General features: G+C 41.1%; 1 protein-coding gene and 1 long non-coding RNA gene across 4 annotated transcripts in view; one reads left to right on the top strand and one right to left on the bottom strand.

Moving 5' to 3' along the window:
- LOC124274585 (whirlin-like) overlaps window positions 1-3318 on the bottom strand; it is a 56003-nt gene extending 52685 nt beyond the window's left edge. The window contains exon 1 of one of the 3 annotated variants that reach the window (XM_046709949.1): window positions 3065-3318. The gene's annotated coding sequence lies outside the window, so the exon portion shown is untranslated. Of the gene's footprint in view, window positions 1-1114; window positions 1630-3064 lie in introns of those variants that run through there. The other 2 variants (XM_046709951.1, XM_046709950.1) reach the window with 2 other exon arrangements.
- On the top strand, window positions 148-25410 carry LOC124274587. Its single transcript, XR_006897983.1, has 3 exons — window positions 148-160; window positions 9201-9208; window positions 25337-25410. It is a non-coding gene; the product is annotated as an uncharacterized LOC124274587 (long non-coding RNA).

Genomic DNA, 25410 nt, shown 5'->3' with positions numbered 1-25410 from the left:
CTGAGTACAAAGTATGCATAGTGTACACTTAACACATTGCACATATTAAGTAAAACACTCTCCATGCTTACATGTTGCATTTTAACCATACACAACCAGGCCACAAATGTCTTGAGGCACCAAAGAGACAAAGTTTAAGCCTGTAATACATTACTTCAGAGTGCATATGTGTAAGTGTAAGCCAGTGACACATACATGTACTATAACAGATTGCATATACATGTATGTAAGTGTAAGCCAGCGATATTATACTACTGTGCGTATCTGCCACATTTAATAATAACATTGTGACATTGAAGACCAACAATCAGACAGTACTCAGAAGAAGATTGATGCATAATTCAGTTTTATAGTATATATTTATAGCCTTGTACTCAGAGCCAGACAGACTAACTATTTGTAGTTCGGTATCAAATATTCCCAAAAAGACACAGCTGGATCATTAGCCATATCAAGTTCACCATCAAAACATAGCATTTCTCAACACAGCTCCACCTTGTCTATTTTGTAGATTTATCAAACAACACACTCAGCAATATTCCAGGTAAATAATTGAGTCTGGATCAGACAATCCAGTGATCAACATCATGAGCATCGATCTATGCAATTGGGATATGACATGTATCAACCAAGTCCATGAGTCTGACCACCTGACCCCGTTAGTCACTTTTCACAACAAGCATGGGTTGCTGAAGACCAATTCTAACCAAGAGATTTAGTACTGAGCCCTGTATATCGATTATGCATATGATTCCCACCATATGGATTCCAGGTAAGAATCAGTCCTTAACGATCCATGCTGGTTGTAAGATGCAATGGATCAGTGGCCAGGCAAAGTGATATGGTTGACAGCATGTCACTTCAACCCCATAGTGTGGAGCTCTCATCACAATATCAATCACTGGATTACCTGGTCCAGATTCAATTACTTACAAACCATCTTGAAAAGTGAATATTGCTCAGTGTTGCATGAAACAAGAAACAAAGCACATGATTCCGACAAACTGACTTGGTTCTGTAACGAGGCTACAAGAACAACATCACCAACCTTACATCAGCAGCAGTTTCTTGTGTATAGTCATATTACCTGACAAAACCTGACAAAACAACTTACCCTAGTATTTGGGTTTAACTGACAGTCACATCCACGGGGGCCACTCAAACACTGGCAACAGCATCCACAAGCTGCGGTTTACAAATGAGCTACTTCACAGCATTTCATGTGTAACGTGTCAACAAAACCATTACAATTCTTCTGCCAAATTTATTTTGTGAATGTCATTCTGACCATTAACGTCCTTTTGATGAGCATGTACAAGTATACGCCATTGAAAACCCCCACACCTTCCTCCACTTGTATGACCCGCCCTTCTATATTCTGTTTTCCCCTTTGCCCTTGCCTATAGTGAGCTAGAACCTGTTTTAAACCTGGGGCTGAGGGTGTTCAGGAATTTTACATATATGTTTCCTTAAAAAATCAAACAGAAACATGTTTCAAATAAACTTATACTAATTTGGACCCTGCATTTTTATGCTATTTTTTCACCTTATCAATAATTGTGACAGATCCAGTAAAACAAGAAAGAGATATTATCTAGCCTAACTAAGCATGAATATCTTTCCTTGTGTCCTATCTTTCACAATGTCTCTAAATAATGAAGCTTATGTGAACATGCTCTCACAGGAGCTATGTCAGCCAGAGATAAACATTACCATAAGTGTTTGGTGTCAGTTGGGATTTCATCATCAATCATTTCATGTACGGGATCCATCATAAAAAGTGACCTGTATACTTGTGGGTAGACTTGCATAAATCTCTAAGGTAATAATTAATAGTTTAAATAAAAATTACTGAAAGAATATAAATAACAGACTGGCATCTTAAGTCTGGTTATCTAGACTTGCTTCTTTAAAGGATAGAATTATTGTACATCCATGGGCTCAGCATTCAGTACAGCATTCGAGCAAGGCTAACTTGTGGGCTCTGTGCTGAGTGCTTATGAATACGATGTACAGATCGGTTAAGAAACAGGCATGGTTTGTTTGAGTGTCATTTCTTAGAAGTCTAACAGTCATGGTGCTGTATAGGTTATGTACAGAGTACCTGGAGATGTTGGTCTGGGGTGGAGTAATATAGAGAATACAGTCAGTTTTGATCTGAGTCATGAAACTCCGATGTTTGCAAAGAGCATATTTAATATCAGAGATGGGAGGGGCCGGGAAAAGCCATGAGTAGGATTATACAATGTCAGTCAACAGACTGTACATTACTGGTCACAAATCACATTACATACTACCACATAATTATACAAAGGGCTGTTAAAATAAGAATATATAACTTGTTAACCTATTGCAAAATGTATGTCTGGTGTCAACTGTCCATGATCATTTAGAGTCTACATTAGGCCCCAAAAAATAAATGTTGTGGTTCCGATTTCCTACATTTCAGAACTAGGGTAGGTAGGTAGGGGTTGGTATTTTTGGCAAAATATTTTTACATTACTCATGTGTCAGAAAATAGATTTAATTTATTATGTGGTGAGTAAAATTGTTAGGCTCAGCGGGAATATTTAGGGTCGGTCGGGAAATCGGAACCACAAGCTTTTTTTTTAGGCCTTACTTAAATTCATTGTGGCATAGTAGCTATTAAAAAAATTCTTTAATCTGTAGGGACTGATTGCCAATAAACCAACCATTAGTTGAATGTAAATTTTCCAAATAAGATAAAATATTCACCCTTACAGTTTCACATTGATGTTCATATTATATTTGGCATTCCACCTTTTGTCCAAAAGACCAAGAAAAACATAGAAACAAAGCATAAACAATATAAATATATCCATGTTGAGGATGTCCCAGCGATAAGTAAACGTTTTTCTATAATCCAACCTATGATTCACAAATGGAGTTAGTATGTGTGCTGTGGTTTTGAGTAGCTAGAGTAGATGGCGACAGTGAATATTGATCCACCCTACTTGGTAACCTAAAATACATTATTAACACTAATTCCAGTTTCAACCCTGATTCTCCTGCTTAATTACACCACAATGTTCGATATACATACCTAATGTGATTAAATCCAATCCAACGTTATACCTTGAAGTTGTTTGCAAACACCTGGGTTTCCAGCAATTTAAGTTCTCAGTCAGGCTCTTAACGCTACCTGAAACACGTCACTTTGGTTACTCCCTATAAAACTGGTCTACTCCTCTCTGAATCGTTTCCCTAACGGCATACGTAGTCAGGCCTAGTCACAAACATCCTATATTCGATATTCAATAAGCATGCCATTTGTCTCCCAGCTGTCAGAATACAATAAGACCTACGGGCACATGTTCACTGTACCAGCTGTTCACTAGCAGATGACGCTGTAGGGACAGGAGCGAGTAGACTACTTCCGGTGCAAAGGTGGCCGAGCTTTTGAAAACATCAAGTTTATGGGGGGGTTCGAATCCCAATAGAAACGACGTAATATATTTATAACTATCATTTTTTTATTTTTGTGCTTTGAATATAGTTTTCAGAGGTAAATGTGTGTTTCTAACAATAATTGCTTACTTTTATAGATACAAATGCATGGTTTAAAAGGAGTTGAAAATGATGCAGGTGTAAAACTAGTTACAAAATAAACAAAAGTCATGATCTGTAAATATGGGTGTTTCGCATATAAATCACGAGGCAGAGAGAAAGTGGTTTTATCGTCTCAGACCCATAAAACATGGCAATAAACTGCAAAAGACCAGTCAGTTCGTCAGGCCGTTTCCATAGTTATCCAATAACAGCTGCATGAAGGATTGAGGAGGTGTGAGTGTGTTGCTACTTATTACCTACTGATTGTCGTTAACATGCAGGCTCGGGTACCACAGGCCCTAAAACGTAGGAGTAAGTTGCTTTTAACGTCGCTTTGATATTATATTAGATTTTGTTTGTTTTTTGGAGAAGTTATTCTCATTTTCACATTGTCATGTTTCCACACCTAAGCAGTTGTCACACCAAAGGAATGTTCAGATTTAAACATGTTTACCGTTAGGTATTTGTATGTATTTAGTCTTCATGTCTTTACGTCAAAATGAAATGTCAAAATGAAATGTACGACACGTGACACTTTATTAAAATCATCATCATCATCATCACAACCACCACCACCGGCATCACCATGATCAGCAGCAGCAGGGGCGGTGGGGGGAGACTAGTAGGTTAAAGCGTCCACTCGTCATGCCGAAGACCCGGGTTCGATTCCCTACATTTGCACAATGTGTGAAGCCCATTTCTGGTGTCCCTCGCCGTGATATTGCTGGAATATTGCTGAAAGCGGCGTAACGCTAAACTCTTCTTTTTTTCTCTTTTTTTATTTAAACTCACTCACTCACTCCACTCATTCCACGGAGGGCTTCTCATCGCATTGGAATGGTGCCCGGTGTGTCCATGGAACACAAATCGCTGAAGTAAGCTACACATCAGCATAGTCACAGAGAACGGTGTAGTAGATGTGCATTCAACTTTTACCATTTTATTTTGGCGCTGAGAGCTAAACGGGTAACACGTTTCCATGGTTACCTGTTGAAACGGGAGGGGGATTCGTCATCATATCGTAAAAGTATTACAAAATTCCTTATAAATTGAATGCATGTTCGTATTGATAGATCAAAACGTCCATCACCATTGTGCCTGGCAATATAAACACCTCTGTGGTAAGCAAATATCAGGATCTGAGCTTTCGGTTAAACCATGTAGACATCCATCTCGCTAAACAAACAGAATCACGGGTTGTAACGCAACATGTCGGCCTGCAGCCAGACGCTTCAAGATTTACCATATTCCATCACTGATGGTGTTACTGCAGATTGCACCGTTTAAGACCAAACAGGTCCCGAAGATATCACAGGATGGGTCAAGTGCGTGCTTCGTGGATATCAAACAGATTCCATTAATTTTGCAAGAAAAACGATAGCGGCCGATCACTGAAGAAATGGTGAGCTGATACTGTGCTGTCAGGTGGGAGGCTTGTCGGCAATCGATTAAGGGATATGTGTTCGTTCGTTCGTTAGTGTCTTATATTTAACGCTACATTCATGACATTTCCACGCCAGGGCAAAACGAACCGGTGGCTGATAGCATGAACAAAGTCAGCATGGAAAGTGAAGAACAGTTAGCCGAATCCAACAACCTAACCATCCGATCTCAATTAGTCATCTCTTCCAAAAGGCTTAAGGTACCGGCTTATTCCAGGATTAAGGCACTGGCTTACTACAAGCTTAAGTTACCGGCTTACTGCAGGTTTAAGGTACCGGCTTACTGCAGGCTTAAGGTACCGGCTTACTGCAGGCTTAAGGTACCGACTTACTGCAGGCTTCAGGTACTGGCTTACTGCAGGCCTAAAGTACCGACTTACTGCAGGCTTACCGACTACAGGCTTAAGGTACTGGCTTACTGAAGGATTAAGGCATGAACATGAACTAATGGTCGCGCGGGATCTGTTAAACGCCCACGGACCACACAGGTGCACCCATGGCAGGTTTTGAACATGTTGGGTGCATTTCGGATGTGAACACTTTCAATGAGTTAGTGAGTGGATTGTTACACTTTTCCTGACAGTAAGCAAATAAGCGTTTTTCGACCTTCGTTCGTATTCGTTTGATTGTTGTTTGAAACCGCACTCAGCAATTAATAGCCAGCGTGGACCAAACAATCCAGTGATTGACCTCATAGGCATCTATCCTGTGATACGGTAGATCTACCCTTAAGTTTGACCCTTGATTACTTGGATGAGCTGTTTCACCCTGAGTTTTCCACAGGCGACCATCATGATTTGTCAAATGTCTGCCATCACCAACATATGCCACATCTGTACAGTTGTCAGACATGTTCTCATTAATGGATATGCTCTACTTTACATACATAGCTCTCGTCACAGAGGCGGGTGGAAACATATACATGTACCATAGAATCACCGTTATCTTTGTGTGTAAAAAGTACTACCAAACACAAACCCCGGCGTTGGGGTCTTCCCTGGAAAACACATCCTCGTTTCATTTACTCAGTAGAGCTATAAACAGGCTTTTCTAGAACTCTGAAACACAAGCAAGGTATAAATATAAGAGTCTGTTAGATGTGATATATAGGTAGTGCTGAATGTGTGGGGGACATCTATATGCACGCCGGAGGGCGTGGCATTCCTAACAGTAACTTTGATACTGAGATATCCCCTTCTTGAAGAATTCTTTATGTACAATAGTCTGTAAACCAACCTGTGTCAGCAGATCTTACAAATCCTAGCTTCTGATGCCAACGATCATGTCTTATCTCTCATATCTGGCTATATCTGCGGGGCTTCTTCCTTCTTACATGACTGAAAACATTCCAAGTCCCCGTCAAATGTTAGACAGGGCTATGGTTCAAGGTCTGGAAACGGTATTTGTGTGTAGTGAGGGGGTGGTGCCGTAGGAGATAACTAGCCTGGCGGGTAGGGTAAGTCATGGAATGTCGGTGGAAGTGAATGACATACACCTGAACTGAAAATTTTCGAAAAAGGTACAGATTTTAGATAACAACGGCCAATGAAAGTGAGTGCGTTTTAATTTTACTCCGCTTTTAGCAATATCACGGCGGTGAAACAGGAAATAGGCTTCATACTTTGTATATATACCCATGTGGGGAATCGAACCCAGATTTTTAACGACTAGGCTACAATGTAAGTAAACTACCTTGGACTCGGTGATGTAGAGGATAGAGCGTCTGCCCTGAGACCATAATGTCGATGGTTCGATACCCTAGGCCTTGCCGCTTCGTACCAGTGACAATGGTGTCACGCCACTTTTAGCAATATTTCATCAATATAAGGGCGAGACCAGAAATAGCTAGGAAAGACGTTTATAGACGGTACTTCTTGTTCTCCTGCCTTGTGCTCTACGGTAGGGTAGCCTAGTGGTTAAAACGTTCGCTCGTCACGCCAAAGACCTGAGTTCGATTGGCCACATGGGTACAATGTGTGAAGCCCATTCCTGGTGTCCCCGACGTGATATTGCTGGGATATAAAAGCAACGCACAACTAAACTCACTCACTCTGCAATAGGGATGTAACAAGTACTGGTCGGCTCTAGGTTAGTGTTGTACATGTGTCTCAGAGACGTATCCACGTGAAGCTCTGTGGGTAGGTACTACAGTAGTTGGCCATAAGTGAGTCATCATTAGTGAAATTCCCATAGACTTGCATGTTAATTAACTCTTGCAAGAATAAGTTTTATAAGTTTTCGGTCGAATTGTTTCAACATCTCAAAATCTGGAAAATCATCTCAGCTACATACACATAATTTCCATTCAATTTTCCGATGATTATTAAGAAAACTGCAACCATTTAAAACACATATATTAGACATAACAATCAGGTTTAACATGCCTGTCTATGGGATAGATTAATAGTTGTACTTATACATGGTGCTTAATCAGTCGTCATTCGATAACTAATCAACGGAAATATGAAAGAAAATTATGTACACGTAGCTAAAGATGATTTCCAAGATGTTTGCAAGCTATAAAAATAGAATGACTTTCACTCAATTTATGAAGATTATTCTTGCAACAGTTAATTAGCATGTAAGTCTATGGAAATTTCACTAATGATTACTCACTTATGGCCAACTAATGTATGTAACATGGTGCCGGAGTAACAGTCTAACACGACGTTAAACACTACGTACGTCGACTCGTGGGTGTGTTACACGCCCAGGAAATACAATGGCTACATGGTACTGTGTTCACGTCACTCATAGGGGCATGATGAATTGATGGAGGCTAAACTTTACATGTTGTGAAGCCCACGAACAGACACGCAACATCTGATGGGGAACAGATTCCTGTGGGTGATGAATATGGGAGCCGACACACCCATAGATCTATCATAATCACCACACACATGCTGATAACGTCAACCGTGTCCGTGACGTTACTGAAGATTTTATATCACGTCGTTTCAAAACTGTCTGTGATTACCAAACTCACCGTCTTCTTCAAGCACAACTATGATAAAATATAGCCATCATAGCCTTGTATTTCCTCTCAATAGATGCTCTCGATCCGTCTTCTCAGCCTTGTACCTACAAAGTTAATTTACTGGGAATATATATCTGTAAATATATCGTACGTTATTGTTCAAGTGTATGTTCCCACATTCGCCAATCTCATAAACCAGCCTTCAACTGCCTCTTCATCAACGAATAGTTTACCCTGTCTTGTCTCAAGTTTCCACTTATTTACACAAACTCCGTACGAAACACGGAATAAAACTTTGTAAACCTTCATTAACTTCAAGCTAAAAAGCAACCACACCGAAAGGATACAATTTAGGATCAAAAGTTGTTACTTCCGCAACTGCAATCTTGCGAGAGTTCGTTAATGGCGCACAATGTCCCTGTAACTTCACTCTTCAAAGGGTTTTGTGGTGTAGTGAAGTTCACTCAATGGCTAGCACATGTGTTATGTCGAGAACCGTATGTTATATGTCTATACAAACAGACGTCTTCACTAACATTCACGCCTGCCCAGTGAAAGGTTGTATATAGAAGTCATAGTAGGGAAACTGGTAAATACAATAAGTCACGGTGATGGCATTGTTGTGTAATAGTCAAGTCAGGTCTGTATATTGATCAAGACAATGCTGTAAAATGATTGAGACAATGCTGTAAAATGGTTGAGACAATGCTGTAAAATTGTTTCGAAAATGGTGTAAAATGGTTGAGACAATGCTGTAAAATGGTTGAGACAATGCTGTAAAATGGTTGAGACAATGCTGTAAAGTGGTAGAGACAATGCTGTAAAATGGTTGAGGCAATGCTGTAAAATGGTAGAGACAATGCTGTAAAATGGTTGAGGCAATGCTGTAAAATGGTAGAGACAATGCTGTAAAATGGTAGAGACAATGCTGTAAAATGGTAGAGACAATGCTGTAAAATGGTTGAGGCAATGCTGTAAAGTGGTAGAGACAATGCTGTAAAATGGTTGAGGCAATGCTGTAAAATGGTTGAGGCAATGCTGTAAAATGGTTGAGACAATGCTGTAAAATGGTTGAGACAATGCTGTAAAATGGTTGAGACAATGCTGTAAAATGGTTGAGGCAATGCTGTAAAATGGTTAACACAAGTCTGTTTAATGGTTTTAAGACAATAGTACATAATGATTCAAGACCATGCTCTGTTCTGGTCAAGACAGGAATGTTCTTGCATTCTGGGTAAAGACAGATCTGTATAATGTGTATTGTTCAAGAAAGGTTGTTAAATGACTCAAGACAACCCATAATATGTATTTCTGTTATTGCTATACACCTTGAGTGGTAATGGTGAACACACACCTTGAGTGGCAATGGTGAACACACACCTTGAGAGGTAATGTGAACACACCTTGAGTGGTAATGTGAACACACACCATGAGTGACAATGGTGAACACACACCTTGAGTGACAATGGTGAACACACCTTGAGTGGTAATGTGAACACACACCTTGAGTGGCAATGTTGAACACACACCTTGAGTGGTAATAGTGAACACACACCTTGAGTGGCAATGGTGAACACACACCTTGAGTGGCAATGGTGAACACACACCTTGAGTGGTAATAGTGAACACACACCTTGAGTGACAATGGTGAACACACCTTGAGTGGTAATGGTGAACACACCTTGAGTGGTAATATGAACACACACCTTGAGTGGCAACACACCTTGAGTGGCAATGGTGAACACACCTTGAGTGGTAAAACACACCTTGAGTGGTAATGTGAACACACACCTTGAGTGGTAATGGTGAACACACACCTTGAGTGGCAATGGTGAACACACACCTTGAGTGACAATGGTGAACACACCTTGAGTGGTAATGGTGAACACACCTTGAGTGGTAATGTGAACACACACCTTGAGTGGCAATGGTGAACACACCTTGAGTGGCAATGGTGAACACACCTTGAGTGGTAATGGTGAACACACCTTGAGTGGCAATGGTGAACACACACCTTGAGTGGCAATGGTGAACACACACCTTGAGTGGCAATGGTGAACACACACCTTGAGTGGCAATGGTGAACACACCTTGAGTGGCAATGGTGAACACACCTTGAGTGGTAATGGTGAACACACCACAATGGTGAACACACCTTGAGTGGCAATGGTGAACAACACACCTTGAGTGGTAATGTGAACACACACCTTGAGTGGCAATGTTGAACACACACCTTGAGTGGTAATAGTGAACACACACCTTGAGTGGCAATGGTGAACACACACCTTGAGTGACAATCGTGAACACACCTTGAGTGGTAATAGTGAACACACACCTTGAGTGACAATGGTGAACACACCTTGAGTGGTAATGGTGAACACACACCTTGAGTGGTAATGTGAACACACACCTTGAGTGGCAATGGTGAACACACCTTGAGTGGCAATGGTGAACACACCTTGAGTGGTAATGGTGAACACACCTTGAGTGGTAATGTGAACACACACCTTGAGTGGTAATGGTGAACACACCTTGAGTGGTAATGTGAACACACACCTTGAGTGACAATGGTGAACACATACCTTGAGTGGTAATGTGAACACACACCTTGAGTGGCAATGGTGAACACACACCTTGAGGGTCAATGTGAACACACACCTTGAGTGACAATGGTGAACACATACCTTGAGTGGTAATGTGAACACACACCTTGAGTGGCAATGGTGAACACACACCTTGAGTGGTAATGGTGAACACACACCTTGAGTGGTAATGGTGAACACACACCTTGAGTGGCAATGTCACCTCACACCTTGAGTGACAATGGTGAACACACACCTTGAGTGGTAATGTGAACACACACCTTGAGTGGCAATGGTGAACACACACCTTGAGTGGCAATTGTGAACACACACCTTGAGTGGTAATGGTGAACACACATCTTGAGTGGCAATGGTGAACACACACCTTGAGGGTCAATGTGAACACACACCTTGAGTGGCAATGGTGAACACACACCTTGAGTGGCAATTGTGAACACATACCTTGAGTGGTAATGGTGAACACACACCTTGAGTGGCAATGGTGAACACACACCTTGAGTGGTAATGGTGAACACACACCTTGAGTGGCAATGGTGAACACACACCTTGAGTGGCAATGGTGAACACACACCTTGAGTGGTAATGGTGAAGACACACCTTGAGGGTCAATGTGAACACACACCTTGAGTGGCAATGGTGAACACACACCTTGAGTGGCAATGGTGAACACACACCTTGAGTGGCAATGGTGAACACACACCTTGAGTGGTAATGGTGAACACACACCTTGAGTGGCAATGTGAACACACACCTTGAGTGGCAATGGTGAACACACACCTTGAGTGGCAGTGATGGACGTATCCTTACAATGGCAATGATGAACATACGTTTAGAACAAGCAAGGGCACACCAATCTATATTAGTATATACTCATGTATGTAAGTACGCTCCTATTTTGAACCTTTAGGTACATCCAAAAGCTGATATACCACATCAAATAGGTAATAATAGCCATCCGGTAAATGATTACAGGATCCACCTGTCAGGTCACGTGACATGGCACATACTTTACACGATAATTTCTACGCCACATTCTTCATTACTACACGTGCAGCAGGTGTGTGGAAGGTCCTAACTGCCGAACTCCTGTACCTCGTTACATGTTAGCTTTATCAAGTATGCTTTTGCCAGATATTTGTCTCGTAAACATTATAGTCAAAGACCAACAGGAAATACTGTCTTCTAATACAAAAAGACACGTGGAATGAATTAATGCGAGCACCTGTTATGGACGTGTGTGAAAGCCCGATTGCATGTGACAAGGCATGGGGTTTTGGACAATACCGTTCTTAAGTGGATACTATCAGTTGATGCTTTCTTAGTTGGTGGTTTATCTAAAGTAATTGTTTGTGGTGATATAAAATTAAAGACTACAAGAGTACCAAATCTTTACTCTGTGATTTTCAAGCTATACGTGGTACAAGAGCACCGAGTCGTACTAAACAGTGGAAGAATTTTGTCTTAGTTCATCCGCCATAGTGGGATTCCATTTCTGCACACGCCAAGAGTACATCGTGATGCATATCTCACAATTCCAACAATGTATCACTAAGTAAACATTGTACGTATGCATGACAACCTCAAACAGGAACAGGTGTAATGTTATAATGTGTGGGCCTACATCTAACTGCAATACGGGACGTGAACTACTTTCTGTTAGAGGAGATATATCTAAATGTCAGTAACTGAAATATTAACGATAGATGTTTGATGAGTGTAAGCCATTGTTACGTGTACTGATTTGTCATTCTAACTGCTTCCTGCATATATATGACTCCTCCAGTTGTCAGTTAGCCCCGATTATGTTTGTAGGTCTATCAGCCCCAAAACCGTGTGTTTCCCCAATGGTAAACATTAGACCTGCATCAAGTGTGCTTCGGGATTTCTTCCCATAAGCTGTTACACGCCTGAAGGACGGAGGATGCCAACGTCATCTTGGTAAACCTGTGTAAGCATCCCGGATGCCGAAATGCAGTAGGCTTAATGCCATAAATATTTATCTGGTACGGGGATGCCAATATTTTAACGTTAAAAATCATTTTTCGTCTCTATTTTTTAAAGTGACAAAACTCAGCCTTATTTACTTGTATCAGTTGAGTTGTATCATGACTCATGTGTTATTAAACTGGATGCCAAGACGATTCTGATGTATGCCGGATGACCAGAGTTGGATGCCCATGGGTTGGAACCAGACTCCTTCCCTTGCCAATACACCCTGTACGTCTTTTGGAGCCATTTAGAGTTGGAGCAGTAAGGAAGGATAATATGGATGTACAGCTAATACTTGCTTGATAGAACCTACACCGAAACGTCGCTCTCACTGGAATAAAGACGTTGTTCATCCATATATTGTTTCCGTGAACTGTATCAGTTGTACCTGTCCCGAGCATCCTATTCTAACCATGCCTCCACAAAGACAATCCTCCAGTGTGTTCCTGTTACCGAAATATACGTTAGTTGCAACATTCGAATATTTTTGCATTCTGTAGTTTTACCATTACTCATACCAAAGGGCTGTGAGCGGAAGTGGGCGGGAACAGCATATACGTTATACGGACAATCCGCAACAGGCTGGGTGTCATTAACAATCTGTTTCAGACCGTTTACCAATTAACTTTTAAAGATTGCCAGGAATTTTGACACACGGTTCCATCGTTTCTGGGAATGGTACAGCAGCCTTGAGTTAGGCTGAAAATACCCGCCTGTCTGACATGCCCGCTCGCTCCATGTCTCCGCAGGTGCCCGCCTCTCACACACCAACACGATGTCAGCCCGCTGTTTGCGCAAGAAGTGACTATTCTCAAGGCTGCATTTCAGAGATTGTATTCTTGCTGACATTCAATGTAAAAAGAGTTGTGAAAATAGGTTCGTTATGAAGACCGCCGCAGATTACAAAACAGTATGGTAAAACATATTGGAAAGCACTGTAAGATTTAGATGGCACAACATACTGTGTTCCCAACAAGGTTCTACAGAAACGAAATGTTTGGTGAGTTAGTGGGTATCCAAATTTAGACTTCCTTTACGTCAACATAATTTCAACGAATCAACATGTTGATCAGCATGATGACTATTCTGTGAAATATGGAAGAAGTAAACATTTTGGGAAAACAGTGTTGGGTCCAATTGTGGTATGTGTCGTGTACGAGTGGGTGACGCACTCCAGTTGACAGGGGACATTTTACAGCAGCTTCTAGCAGTAATCGCAGGCGATAGTCACTATCGTTGATATCTGTCCGTGATAAGTAAACTACCGAAACACGTCCACAATCACGAATGTATTCGTTGTTTAACTGTCAAGCTGCCTGCTTTAATATATGGGGTAAGAGTTTGAACTATTTTTTTTCAGTAATATAAACACAATTATTGTTAACCTCACATAACATCGGCGAACAATATTCGTAGCGCTAAGGGGACCGTAACCCCTATACATTAACATGGACTTACTTCCGACGTAGCGCTAAGGGGTTCGTAACTCCCATACTTTAACGTCGGCTGACGATATTCGTAGCGCTAAGGGGACCGTAACGAACCCCTTCCATACTTTAACATTAAATTAGAACGTTACTCCCATACTTTTAATATCGGCTAACAATAGACGTAGCTCTAAGGGGACCGTAACTCCCATACTTCAACATCGGCTAACGTAGCGCGCAAAGGTGTTCGTAACTTCCCCAAACATTAAATTACCGACTTACAACATCAGACGTAGCGGAGTGCAAAGGTGACTCGTAACATCCCGTTAAACATTAAATTAAGGTGACGTAACTCCCAAACATTCAGACGTAGAGCTAAGGTGATCGTAACTCCCAAACATTAAATTAGACTTACTTCAGGTGATCGTACGTAGCGCTAAGGTGATCGTAACTCCCAAACATTAAATTAGACTTACTTCAGACGTAGCGCTAAGGTGATCGTAACTCCCAAACATTAACATAGACTTACTTCAGACGTAGCGCTAAGGTGATAAACGTAGACGTAGCGCTAAGGTGATCGTAACTCCCAAACATTAAATTAGACTTACTTCAGACGTAGCGCTAAGGTGATCGTAACTCCCAAACATTAAATTAGACTTACTAACGTAGACGTAGCGCTAAGGTGATCGTAACCCCAAACATTAAATTAGACTTACTTCAGACGTAGCGCTAAGGTGATCGTAACTCCCAAACATTAAATTAGACTTACTTCAGACGTAGCGCTAAGGTGATCGTAACTCCCAAACATTAAATTAGACTTACTTCAGACGTAGCGCTAAGGTGATCGTAACTCCCAAACATTAAAATAGACTTACTTCAGACGTAGCGCTAAGGTGATCGTAACTCCCAAACATTAAATTAGACTTACTTCAGACGTAGCGCTAAGGTGATCGTAACCCCAAACATTAAATTAGACTTACTTCAGACGTAGCGCTAAGGTGATCGTAACTCCCAAACATTAAATTAGACTTACTTCAGACGTAGCGCTAAGATCCATTGTGGAGCGATGGTCAGGTCTTCAGCAACTTATTCTTGTCGCAATATACGGTATTGGGAGGTAAGGCTTGGTGAGTATGCATGTCATCATATACCAACTGAGCAGTCCGATGTTCGTAATATCAGTCACTAGATTGTCTGGTTCAGACTCGTTTATTTACGGACAGCCGTCATGTGGCTGAATTATTGCTGAGTGCGGCGTTAAGGGACAAAGTTTACACCATGGCTGACAACTCTTTTGATCAAACCGCCATCGAACAAACACCGAGCCTGGCTACACAGTTACCTCGTACACCATGCGTTCAGTAACATGTATCTTATCTAAGACAGCTAGCACCTCACGGGACATCGGGAGAGTGTTTTAACTGTATCCAGTTAACGAGTGCAGATGATCAAAGTTTTTTCTTTCAGACGTTACTATTTTTAGAATCGGAATCCAATGTTCACCTTAGGGCTGACGAAACGGGATTAAGTATTTCTTGGAAGTACTTGCAGGTTTGTAATTCGATTTCAGTTCACAAATTAGTATTCCGACGGTCTTTCTTTATACGTAAATGCAGCTACACTTAAATACATCTCTGACCTTCCTTCTCTCCGATTGGCTGGCAGCAGTTGTCCGTGGGGTGTCGGACAACGACAGGACGTGGTTTGAATCAGCAACAGTGACGAGGAATGTTTAACAGATTCCGGCGTTAGACGTTTGACATTCAAATGACCGTCTCCCTGTCAGCCGAAAGGCATTACGTCCATTGCCCATGAAAGGCAAAGGTCAAAATGCTGTGGTCCCGAGTGGTGACAAGTGAATATTTGCTAATTTGTGTTTTGTTAATAATGTAAAAATGGACATCAGACTTAAACTCTTCTACCTACCTACCTAAGTTCCCGCCTACCTACCTACCTAAGTTCCTATCCTACCTACCTAAATTCCTATCCTACCTACCTACCTACCTAAGTTCCTATCCTACCTACCTACCTACCTAAGTTCCTATCCTACCTACCTACCTACCTAAGTTCCTATCTACCTACCTGCCCATCCGCCCACGTACCAAAACTATGAATCAGAGAGTGGTCTGAGTGTAGTTATATTACATGTAACTCATAACGTTAGGGTTAAATTCACGGGCGTGACGTGAGTAAAACATAACCAGGATCCAGACCCATGATGAGCGATTGATGGACAAACAAGCGGTGCAACTCTAAAACCGTGCTTCCGTCCACTCCACCTTCCCTGCCCGAAGTTCTAGAAAACATCGGAATTGCTGTTACAGTGACTTTCACTAACAGTCCTATGTATTTAATTCATTTTTCCTTCTGTAAACATTGTCGAAGTAGTTGTTGGTGCCAGGGATGCTGTACATACACTGGAATTCCGTTGATGGCGGCACGAGCAATACAGTTGTCAAACCCAGCTCATGTAAACATTGTGTATTCGTTTGTTGTTTTACGCCGCACTAATCAATATTTCACCTTTATGACGACGGTCTGAAAATAGTCTGGTCTGGACCATACAATCCAGTGACTGACATAACGAGCATCGATCTACGCAGCTGAGATACTATGTTACGCATCAAGCAAGTCATCAATACCATTAGTCGCCTCTTAGGACAAGCAGCATTGCTGAAACCCAATTCTAACCTCATCTTCACGGGACAAACATTGTATAAACAGTACTTGTGATGGATATGCTGACTTTGTAAACATTCGTCTAGACGATGCACTGATTTAACATCTAACAAATATGTCAAAGTTCGGGAAATTAACTCAGTTGGAGTGATACTTACTTCTGATATGACTTAGTAATGAGACTAACCCTTCGAAATTAACTTATACGATGTGTTCAAACGCCGCGCTATTTGATCCCCGGTGTGTTGGTTGGGCGTGTTGATTCCGGATTACAGAATCCCTCAGATGTCTAGATAAAGACCCCGGTAACTGTTTAACTGGTTCAAACAGATCTACACAGCTCATTAACGGCTGGTAAGGGATACTAACTGCATGTTTGAAATAATCAGCCAGGTAGTTAACGCAGGGGGCAAAAGGCTACACAGGTAGATTGGACTGTATTGGTAGCTGACCGTGAATAACTGAGTTAGAATTATAAATGAGCAGACCACCTATAGAGACCTTGAAGTGGGGAGAATCTACCACGATTACCTAAACACTGAAATAAGTCAATGAGGGTGTTGTGTCCATGCTGCTTTCAAACAACTAAAGTCACATGAAGGGGTGTTGGCGTGGGTTGGGAGGAAGTCCTGAAGTGATGCAAGTCTTAACCCTTTACTTAGCACTTAAATAAAATCTTTGGACACGGTCATGATGCTGATATGTCAAGAAACGTAATCAGGGCGATTTTGGAATAACAACCCACAATCATAGGATCATGTGAATACACAATGTCACTTAGAAAGTGGTCAAATGTAACATATGTTATATTTGGGATTGAGTTCAAATCCCGGATCGGACTCACCCAAACAAAAGTACTAGAATCTGCACTTTACTAAGATGGCTTAATCCCAAATATAGTATATGTTACATAGGATTATGGTTCTTCTCTGGGACGCATTCTTCATGCGAAAGATTCCATACGATTGGAGTCATTCAAGCCCCTTTGTTTGCCAGCAGATTTTATGGCGTATATGTCAGCCCAACAGTTATGTAAGGTGCACGAGCAAGCCGAAGTGTAGAGTTGCCTCCCTTAGACGTTGCAGAATCCTATAATGATCGATTCTAATCCCACGCTCTCCTGATTATGGTTTTAGGTCTTTCAGCACCTTGTCCACATATGTCGGTTTCATCAAAGTGGTAAACGTCAGAGGCGTCACCTCGGACTTTCTCACATATAAACCTGGCACGCCCTTACCACTGAAATACTGTTCAAAGCAACTTTACCCAAACTCACTCATTCACATTAATGATTACACTCGCCATATACAAAAAGTAGCACTAATTCATGTAATTCCAATATCAAGACGGTTCCTGAAGATAATAGATAAACTTCCGCGTCTAGACTCAAACATGCCATTAACATAAGTCCTGCCTTAGGCTTCCTATACGAAAATAGACCCGATTACACGGCAATTTCTCATGCATCACATCAATCTGTGTACATGAATCTAAAAATGGCATCATATCCCTCTCCGACATTTTGAAAAACATGTTATTATGACGTATGTTATTTCCGATGTGTGCCGTATGTTGGTGCAGATTAACGGGCACCTGTTTCCAGTCTTCTCAACACAAACATGCATTTCCTTACACACCCGGAGCAATACTGGTTTCATGCATGTGTAATTCTTAACAGACCATCCCAATTGAAGCTTAATGGCGGTTCCACTAGTGGATATTACTATATATACCTACAGGCCGTCGTTGTTTATGTTGCTGCAGCCTCTGGGGTTGTTTGTGTTGGTGATTAGAATCTCTCGATATAACCGCAACAGCATCTAACATGGCGGCCATGCTTGTGTAGTAAATAATACCGGAGGGAGGAATCCCTCTCCGAGGAAGATAGTCTGAGTCTGACAGTCTTGGAGGGGTGGTCTGGGGTAGCTTCAAGACTTACGATTAGGTTGTTTCGGAAACACAACTCTTGGTGCATCAAACTTACTTGTTTACCTGTCTCAGAGCCACCATAATATTTTCCCTTTCGCCCCACCTCCACTGTAATGCAATAACCCTGTATAGAGCTAGCCTTCTTGCACAAAGCGATCCTAGCGCTACGTAACCCCATGGTGCCGTTGAACAAAGCGATCTTAGCGCTAAAGTGACCGTGACTCCCATACCTAAACATTGACTTCAGATAGTCTTAACGCTATGATAGCTTTGTGCAAATGGGCAGTGACATCTGAATCTCCAATATCACCGGCGATCCTTTTCAGTAGTTGCTTTATTCTAACAAAACATACATTTTCTACAAACATCTCTTACAGTTTGTGGAGATCCTGTGATCATGTTTCTGGATTGTCTCTGTAGCCGGAAGATTACCGTCTTGACATTGCGCCCACGTACTGCCGTTTTTGTCGTCTGCTTCCTGTTATGTACATTGCGTACGCTTGTACTGTAGGATATCTTCAAAACAAATATCTTCAGATTGTTTAGAACAGTGAACGATTACATACATGTCCTTGAACTCAAAGATTCTGTAACATGGAAGTGCAATATCATTAAAACATAGAACAAGTTAAGCGGTGGTTTAGCTTCATTTCAAACGAATCGCTGTTACAGACATCGTGATGATGGTGTGTTCAGGAAACAGCAATCAGGGTGCTGAATCGTCAACCGTTGCAGTCCATAACAGCTGCTGATTGCAGTAGGGTTTAAGGAAGCTTTGAAAATTGAAGCAGAAATTAGTTGTGTTCAACTCACGGGGACCTGTAACGAAGTTGGAGTTATGTGGGATTCGAAACAACCAACAAAGTTAATTTTTGAAAAGCAAACATCTCACCGTTAACTGTCATCCATTCCAGACTGCACTGGGTGTTACGCTATTGTCAACCTACAGTCGAATCTGTGTCGAACTCTTGGGGACCTTGAACAACGTTCGGGATGTTTAGAAATCGAGACAACCAACAAAGGGAATTTCCGAAAACCGAACATCATGTAATGAGGGATTATTACATGGTATCTACTCATCTTTGGTTTCACAACGTTTCAAAGTCGACAACCAAACTGTAACGTATAATAAGACACATTTATCACGAACCATTGTTTTAAATAATCTTTCCGTAAATTTGTCTCATTCCATATACAGTTACTACAATTTGTAAAGTTATATTTGGAAGCTCATTGATAACAGCACGATACGCGATACGGTTTTACTCTGGTGAAACCCAGGAGAATGAGTGTGGTGCTGAAAAACCAAAGATATTAATTTGTCTAAATATTACTCCGACCTCAGAACCAGTACGCCTTTTTAAAGAGTGTATTATAGAGCGTATATGATACTTTAGACAGAAACGTGACGAAACACAGACAACTAATTTAAACACGAGTTTATCAGATTAGCTATACATACAGCGTGTAAGCCTCCGTGGTTGCCACGCAACAAAAGAACCTACTTCTTTTTCCCATCATCAAATCTGCACAAAAAATTAGCAATGCAGCAAGGGAACGTTAGTTCTAGCATGTTTTATCCAAATCCTTCGATCCCATTTTGGTTTTAAGCTAAATACTGCGATGTACATAAATCTCGCCCATATTCACAGAACAGTTTGTCTGTTTCAACATGACTATAATGCCTAACGATGACAAAAGCCCCAATTGTAACATGTTAGCTGTTATTGACAAACCGCACTAAACTCGAATACAATACACAACTTATACAACGAACACGCTTATAACGATCTGACGGATATAACGCTTATAACGAACTGGCGGATATAACGAGCTGTAGTTTTTGACCCGGCCCACAGTCGAATGAACTATGGTTATAACGAACTGACGGATATAACGCTTATAACGAACTGACGGATATAACGCTTATAACGAACTGGCGGATATAACGAGCTTATAAGCTGACGGATATAAACGAAGTTATGTGATCTGACGGCCCGTAGTCGAATAACGAACTAACGGTTATAACGAACTGGCGGATATAACGAGCTGTAGTTTTTGTCCCGGCCCGCAGTCGAATGAACTACGGTTATAACGAACTGGCGGATATAACGAGCTGTAGTTTTTGTCCCGGCCCACAGTCGAATAAAATGCGGTTATAACGAACTGGCGGATATAACGAGCTATAGTTTTTGTCCCCCCAATTGCTGTAAACTTTTGTCAAAATGCGCACAGCTACGGTCAAAACGAACTAAAATTAATAGTGTTTACAAGCTTAATTAACTGTAACTGTTCCGGTGAGTTGTTGTTTAGTCTACCGTGGAATAGTTGGATCAGGTGTCTCAAAACCAAAATGCATATTACTAAATATAATATCAAGTTCTGCGTAAACATGAGTGTGAAACAGGCTCATGAAAAGTTAACGTGAATCAACGACGTGAACAAAAACATTAAACTCAAACGCGAAACCGAAACCTGAAACACAAACGTGCAAAAAAAACCCAAATACCCCCCAAAAATAAATAAATAAATACATAAAATTAAAAAAAAATTAAAAAATTAGACGTGAAACAGGAACGTTAAACTTAAACGTAAAACTCAGCTATGAAGCATCTTGCGTTTGTAAGTTGTGTTTTTTCAACACTCTGATGTACACCGACATCCTGCCCCGTCAACAATCTAATGATCCGCCATGTTTGTTGAACACAACGCTTCCTTTCGTCTACACACGACGTGAACTGCAGCTAGCTCTTCTTTCAACGCCATTAGCTAAGGCTGGCGTAATATAATGAGACATACCATGTGGAGGTTAAGTGCAGATAGTATTTTCGGTATATTATTATGGCATTATAAATAGGTAAGGCTCTGGATACAATCTGTGAAGTTCTCGTTGAGTAATGTGGCTGAAACCTCCTTTGCAGTCGCAGCAACATTTAGACACTGAACGACGTTGTTCGGATATGTTCATCATAAGAAGCTAGTTCTATCACTGATGCAGAGCGCCCCCGATATGCTTCCTGTCACGGGAGTTGCATGTCGATCGTTGTATAATGATAATCTTAAATAATGTGGGATAATAGCTCTTCGTTGAACGATTTGCCTGTATGCTGTAGGACGTTGTTTAATAGCAGGTCATCTGCATTGAAAATGTATTTTGTAAAAAGAGAAATAGAAACTATATACACTGTTGTTATTTTACTGAAGGTCTCGCCAGCTTACATATATATTAATGTTGTTTGAGAGAACCACGCCCCCAAAAACCAACAACAAACAAAACAAAACAAAACAAAACAAAACAAAACAAAACAAAAAAACCGGCCTCACTGTTAATTTAGGGAAACCACCGGGGTTAGCCGTCGGGAGGATGAAGGTCACAATACGTTGGCACTAAAGACTTTACACCTCTCAACGTCAGTGATATCGGAAGCGATTGTCATGAGTGCCGGGTCCTGTTATCGTAGATAAATGGGTGTATCTTTGGGCCTTAGTGATAGAACACAGTTGTACTTCCAGTTCCAGTTGGTAAATTGTAGAGGGAAACAGAGAGAAAATAGGATCATATCTGAAGCAGAATGTGAAATAACTTTTGTGGCCATGAGTTGTTCATAGACCTTGTTATGTGAGCCTGAGAAGCGGGTCAGTGTCCACTGGTTGACAGGCAGGTGGACCCTTTGGATCATTATCAATACGTTTGTGTGTTGTCCCTAGGTTCCGGTACACAACAGGTCCCCGGAAACATGGATGGCAACCACAGATTTGGAACCACGGGTTTGGTGACATGGACGATTGAATGTAATCCGACACCGCTGTAGTAGGATGTTGCTCATATTATAAATCGAGGGTAAGACGAAATCCCATAGGTCAAAATGTCAGCACATAGCGGACGTAATCCCAACAGTGTGAAAAATGACATACAATTTATTTTGAAATAGATATTTTTATTTTTCTTCATAAATAAGCAGTATTGATCATAATCACTGGATTATCTGGCCAGACTTCATTACTTACAGACCGGCGTCAGATAGCTAGAATACTAGCTTGAGTGCGCCGTTAAACAACAAACAAACAAATCTTCATGACTTTCGGGGAGACCAAGTAGCTGTAAGACGATGGGAATCGCACCCGGGCAAAGAGACGAGTGGTCGATTGGTCCACTAGGCTACCCCACCTCCCCGTTAAACAACAAACAAATCGTTGACCACGCTGTAAGACGATGACTAGAAGTGGTCGATTGGTCCATAATTGACCACTTGTAATGACTACGGGGGCGGTGGGTAGCCTAGTGGTTAAAGCGTTCGCTTGTCATGCCGAAGGCCTTGGTTCGATACCCCACATGGGTACAATGTGTAAAGCCCATTTCTGGTTTCCCCCGCCCTGATATTGCTGAAATATTGCTTAAAGCGACGAAAAACTAAACTCACTCTCTCACGCTAATGACCACGGAGCAGTATGCAAAAAGTACAGGACCTACCCTTATCTGAACCACATGATCTTCAGTTAATGTAATCAGTGAAATATTTCAGTACAAACCTGAACAGGCCAGAGAACAGATAAGGATTTTGATAAATTGAAAAGCACATATGTGAAAACAAATCTCAGTAAACGTTCCATATCACCTTGTAATCAGATGGAAAGACATAAATATATAGCTCAACTCAGATCAACACCAAATGGTAACAATAACGTTAGGTGACCTTGACCTTGATAAGAAATCCTCTCATATTATTTTCGAATGCAGACGGCATTCCCCGTAAGACATATATCATTTTCAGTAAATATACCGCTTAGTAAAGTAAATCTTGAGATTTTAAGGGTAATTGCATCACTGACCTTCAATGCCAGTTTATCAAATACAAAATTAACGCAGGAACATATGGTGTTTCTGGGATGAATGCAGTGAAAAGGACACAGTGCTGAGATAAATTTACACGGATTAATCCAGACAGTTTTCTTGAAAAGGTGTATTTTTTCATTATAGGATATTTATATAGCGCACATATCTAGGCAGCTAGTGCATGCTCAAGGCGCTGGTGTATGTGAATGTCTAAACGCTGCTTGTAACTTATCCATGCAGCTTGTATGTATTTTACGAAAACAAAACCAGTATTACAAACTATAAATTGTATCCATGATAAACAAACAAGTCTAAACCGTTCTCTTCAACAGAGAAAATAGAACAGAGACATTTAGTGTGTAATAACAGATTTCCTAATTCATAACATAATGTCAGTCTGCTAAGAAGTGTGTTAATCTATGTCGTATAAAGATATGAGAAAACCCGGAAGTGACGTCATAGAGGTACACCACCTTGATGAAACAGTATTGCAGCTTGTTATGTCGCTGCCTGAAATTCTATGTACACACCTTCGGACAACAGAAGAATGAGTGCGATGTGGCTATAATATCTCGCCAGTGTCACTGGCAGTGGGGCAAATAGACTAACAACTAGTCTCTGAAATGAACATATTTTACTGAAAAAAGTTCATAGTAAAAATATAATATAATGAAAAGGAGCCGTGAGACTTTCTTCATTTTCAGAAGCTGAGGAAATCTAGACTTGCCACATTTTCTAGACTTGCGTGGGATTTCTTGGATATGTTTGCTTCAGGGTCTGTACGACAGACTATGGGGCAAACACCAGTCTCAGTTGCATCATAGAGAACGTGTCGGCTTTTGTGACAAGAGATTTGCGAACGATTAACGAAAATGGACGGTCGTTTTTTTATCTTCTCCTCGCTAACCCGTTAGGTCGGCCGATCTTGGCAGCACACATTGGACCAGATCACAAGGAAGAAGTTAGACCGTTGCTTTTATCAGATCTCCAGAATAGCTTACTCACAATGAGTGAATGTAGACGTTCTCAACAGTTAGAGGGGTGTCCCTGTATCATACAGGAAGAGAAAGGGAAACATTATCAGCCTCATCACAGCTGGTAGGTTACCAGCTGCAGTATATATGTGATGTGATATTGCACCACAAGATAACGATGTAAATTAACTTGGCTTAAAAGAAGATATTTCCTTGTTTACGAATTGTCAAGGCCACGATGACAAAATAGACAAGGATAAACAATAGATCGGAAGGGTGCGTTGCAGCAAAGGAGTTTTAATTATGCACCACTAACCTTTTCAGATAAGTGCTAAGAAATGACTGGAGTGATTCACTGTCGGAAACACGACAAAAGAGTAGTAAGCTGACAAAGAAAACCCCTGGCACTAGCATCACACAAATAATAAAGCTGACTCTGGCAATCGGTACCGATGCTTGGCGTTATGCAGGAAGTCTTCAAATATTCATTCCAACAACTCTGGAAGGCATCAGCACAGAGCCCACACCACGAACTGTCACATCATGCTGTGAACAACGAACAATGTCAACCATGGAATCACTACTGACAGTTTCTCAAGTATCCATTAGCGAGGCGTCTCATACTGCCCATCAGACATCTTATTTTCAACGCTGACATCCACGACAATTCCTGGTGCAGTACCTGGGTCAGTTCATTCATGCACCGGCAAACTGTAGCGCAAATTAGGTTGCGCAACAGAGAGAAAAATGACAAGTATTTCTATATGCGAGCGAAGGGAGCAAAGATTGGCAACGTACTTCCCTCTCTTCCGTTCGAAAAATATTGTTTAGTATATATACTCATCCATGTAAAAGTCATGCATACAACATCCCAGTCTCTGCTTGTGGAATGCCTGTCGTTCCACGGAGTAGCATGTATCGTAGGCACTTTGGAACAGTGTTTATCAGGGATATTTATGATATTCTTTGAGTTATGTAAATTGGAT

This window comes from Haliotis rubra, unplaced genomic scaffold (assembly GCF_003918875.1).
Source record: "Haliotis rubra isolate DU_JTF1 unplaced genomic scaffold, ASM391887v1 Scf192, whole genome shotgun sequence".
Classification (NCBI taxonomy): domain Eukaryota; kingdom Metazoa; phylum Mollusca; class Gastropoda; order Lepetellida; family Haliotidae; genus Haliotis; species Haliotis rubra.
The sequence above is the reverse complement of the archived record's forward strand: the minus strand, read 5'-3'. Positions and strand labels throughout refer to the sequence as shown.